This window comes from Chiloscyllium plagiosum, chromosome 14 (genome assembly GCF_004010195.1).
Source record: "Chiloscyllium plagiosum isolate BGI_BamShark_2017 chromosome 14, ASM401019v2, whole genome shotgun sequence".
NCBI classification, from domain to species: domain Eukaryota; kingdom Metazoa; phylum Chordata; class Chondrichthyes; order Orectolobiformes; family Hemiscylliidae; genus Chiloscyllium; species Chiloscyllium plagiosum.
In genome coordinates, this window is record NC_057723.1 from 52,245,920 (window position 1) to 52,250,477 (window position 4,558).

The window sequence follows — 4,558 nt, forward strand, 5'->3', positions numbered from 1 at the left end:
CCATGTGGTGTAAAATTCCAAGCAGTGGAATGTGGTGAAACGGTTAAAAATTATGTCCCAATACATGTGTGAATCTAACCGGAATGGAGGTGTTGCTTAGTCCCGTGTGAATCTTCTTATCTGTATGTAACCAGAATGGAATGTGTTTTTTAGCCTTGCTCTGCTGTTCACATGAATGTTTATATCAGCTGGAAAAGTCTCCAGTTCGGTGAGTCTGCTCCGGGGTTACGTTTAACCGCCGAGCGTGGGTTGTTGGCAACCGCTCTACGAGAACTGACGGCTCCCAGTTCCGGTAACATGTAGAGTGAGTATAAGCCAGACCCGTTGTAAGTATGAGACCTGGTTGTGGCGACGCTGCGGGGAATAAAATGCTCATATTCTAGCAGACTCGCCTCTTGGTCGTTTGTTCTGTGTCAGACTACTCTCCTACGAACCTGACCTTGAGAATTTTTTTAAAACAGTCACCCTTCAGCCTCTGATGCTCTACAGAAAAGCCCCAGCCTATTCAACCTCTCCTGATAGCTCAAACAGTCTAGATAACTGGCAACATGCTTATAAATCTTTTCTGAACTCTTTCAAGTTTAACAAGACCTTTCCTATATCAGAGAGTCCAGAGTTGCATGCAATATTCCAAAACTGGCCTAACCAACATTCTATACAACTGTAACATGACCTCCTAACCTCTATACTCAATGCTCTGACCAATAAAGGAAAGCATACCAAATGCCGCCTTCACTGTCCTCTCTACCTGCGCCTCTAATTTCATGGAATTATGAACTTAGACTCTGAGGTCGCTTTGTTCAACAACACTCCCCAGGACCTTACCTTTAAGTGTATAAGAACTGTCATAATTGCCCTATCAAAATGCAGCAACTTACATTTATCTTGGCCCGTCTGATCAAGGTCCCACTGTACTTGGAGATAACCTTTTTTGCTGTTCACTACGCCACCAATTTTGGTGTCATCTACAAATTTACTAACCATACTTCCTATATTCACATCTAAATCATTTATATAAATTACAAAAAGCAGTGGATCCAGCACCGATCCCTACAGCTCACCACTGGTCACCATCCTCCTGTCCAAAAAGCAACCCCCTGCCTCCTACCTTTTAGCCAATTTAGTATCCAAATGGTTAGTTCTCCTTGTATTCCATGGGATGTAACCTTATTAACCAGTCTACCACGTGGAACCTTGTCAAACGCTTTACTGAAGTCCATATAGACAATGTTCACCTCACTACCTTAATCAAACCTCTTCGTCACTTCTTCAAAAAACTCGATCAAGTTAGTGAGACATGATTTCTCATGCACAAAGCCATGTTGACCATCCCTAATCGGCTCTTGCCTTTCCAAATGTATGTAAATTTTTGTTTAATGAACTCATCCTCGTAGTTCACATCATTATTCCTGACAAGACCCACAAGTATGATATCATTAACATATTTCAAGATTGCTATGTCACAATACTCTGACCAATAATCATTCACAAGGATAATGAAAAGTAAAGGAAATCACCAATCAAACATAGAAGAGTAGGGTTAACATTAAAGTCATCCAGTTTTTTGATAAGTTTAAATCAGATTGTAAAGCATGATTTACAAGGGATAGATGGGACATGAAAAAAGACGTCTTATCTTTCAGCCAGGTTATTGGCACATCTTAAAGTCAGTTTTGTCATCAATCTAAAATATGAATAGCTGGTAGTAAAGCAATTAACTGACATCATGGGGTAGGTAGATATTTGTCATAGAATTCCTACTGTGTGGAAGCAGACCATTTGGCCCATTGAGTCCACACCGACCCTCTGAAGAACATCCCACCCAGTCCCATTCCCCTGTCTCATCCCTATAACCCTACATTTCCCATAGCAAATCCACCTAACCTGCACATCCCTGAACACTATGGGGCATTTTAGCATGGCCAGTCTACCGAACCTGAGAGGAAACTGGAACACCTGGAGGAAACTCACGCAGACATTGGGTGGGAGAATGCAAACTCCACACAGACAGTTGCTTGATGCTGGAATTGAACCCATGTCCCTGGATCTGTGAGGCATCAGTACCAACCACTGAGCCACCATGCTGCCCATTTGTGCTGCACCAGTAGTGGTGTTGGGCCCCTGCTAGTGATGTGGCAGTATGCTTCCACTAACTTGGCTAAGTCCAATAGGGTCAACAGTTGAATGCACTGTCAAGATTGATGTCAAAGTGAATAATCAGTTGAGTTGGAAGGAACAATGCACAAATGTGGTAACCAAGGAACATACATTGGTTTTACTATCTTAGCAAATTAAAAGCTTTTTGAGTAAATATCACAAACATGAACTGTAGTTGAGAGTGCTCTTCTTTTTGGAGGCTTTCATTGTTATTGCTGTGTTGGGAAACCAGACTTTTTGGGGTTCACAGAATACTGTCCCAGTCAGACAGCATGTTGGAGAGCTGATCTTGCATGATGGAAGCTTCTGAGAAAGAATTTTGATCGAAGCAAAGATTCTGGAATAACTGTCAGGATCATGGCCTGTAGAATTTCATATCCAATGCACTTTGCAGGTATCCTATCAGGTTTTTGTTCACAAAGGAACTTTAGAACAAATGCCATTTCCACAAAACAAACACTTTATAATGAAGTCACACACTTGCCATTTCCGAATTACATTTAACTCAAAGTGACACTGAAGTATATGACGTTAGAATTATTTGATTGCTGTACAGGATAAATAGTGTTAAATATTATTTTAATAATAAAAATGTTAAACAGAAAAATACGTTTTTTTTTTAACAATAGCTTTCCAATTATTTAAACGTTATAAGATGATACTCGGAATAAACAGGTGAGGACACTATTGGTACCTATGGATAATTTACAAAGCATAGAGAGAATTGCTCACAATCGTAAACAGTTCTGTGATTTAAATAGAGTTAATCCCAGCAAATAATAGTTAAAATAGCAGCAAAATAGATAGTAAAGACAAAACAGTAGCTCAGGCTCCAGTACTGCCTTTGCTGTTTGAATTCATATATCGCTGAACATTAGAGTGCATCTGGGAAAATTAACAAACAGTGAAATTAACAACTGATGTTGGACAAACTGTTTGGGCGTAGTTCACAGCACAGAATCAGATACGTTAATTGTTTTAAGTGGCCAACAGAAAGTCTTCAGTAGTGAGTAGAGTGGGTTCTTTCTTGATAATATATTTTTTGAGATATGTCTCTTGATTAAACATAAAATATAAGCCATAACTATTAATCTAACCTGGAGCAGTGTTTTGTAGAGGAATAAGACAGTGTCATTTTCTGGGTCGGTAGATTGTGAAGGAGCAATATTGGCCTTTAATAGAGTGATATGTACTTCTTGTCAGATGTGGGAATTTAAAGAGGGTTTAAGGGTTACTGCGGATTATGTCTGCAATAAATGCTGTTGGTTGTGAATCTTATCAGTTGAATGGATCAGTTGGAGAGACAGTTAGAAGCAATAAGGAATTTGCAACAGCAACATTATGTAATGGATGGCAGTTATAGGAAGGGGGGAAAGTCTCAGATACAATCACATAGATGGGTTAACTCCAGAAAAGGTAAGAGAGGTAGGCACCTACTGCAGGTGTGTTCTGTGGCTATACCCATTTCACACAGGTATGCTGTTTTGGAAAATGTAGGGGGTGATGGATTCTTAGGGGAATGTAGCATGAACAGCCAAGTTTCTGGTATTGACACTGGCTCTAACGCAATGAGGGCTAGGTTGGGTTCCAAGAGATCAATTATGTTAGGGGATTCTCTAGTCCGCGATACAGACTGACATTTCTGTGGGCAGTAGCGAAAAATCAGAATGGTGTGTTGCTTCCCTGGTGCCAGGATCAAGGATGTCTCAGAGAGGGTACAGAATGTTCTCAAGGGGGAGAGGGGCCAGCAAGAGGTCATTGTCCACATTGGAACCAACGACATTGGAAGGGAAAAGGTTGAGATTCCGAAGGGTGATTACAGAGAGTTAGATAGGAATTTAAAAAGGAGGTCATAGAGCCATAGTCCTCGAGAGTAGTAATATCTGGAATACTCCCAGTGCTATGAGCTAGTGAAGGCAGGAATAGGAGAATAGAGCAGATAAATACATGGCTGAGGAGCTGGTGTATGGGAGAAAGATTCACATTTTTGGATCATTGGAATCTTTTTTGGGGTAGAAGTGACCTGAATAAGAAGGACGGATTGCACCTGAATTGGAAGGGGACTAATATACTGGCAGGGAGATTTGCTAGTGCTGCTCGGGAGATTTAAACTAAGTAAGGTGGGAGGGTGGGACCCAGGTAGATAGTGAGGAAAGAGATCAATCTGAGACTGGTACAGTTGAGAAAAGGAGTGAGTCAAACAGCCAGGGCAGGCAAGAATTAGGCAGAGAATGAGGTAGGACTGATAAATTAAACTGTATTTATTTCAATGCAAGAGGCCAAGCAGGGAAGGCAGGTGAACTCGGCACGATTAGGAACATGGGACTGGGATATCATTGCAATTACAGAAACATGGCTCAGGGATGGGCAGGACTGGCAGCTAAATGTTCCAGGATACAAA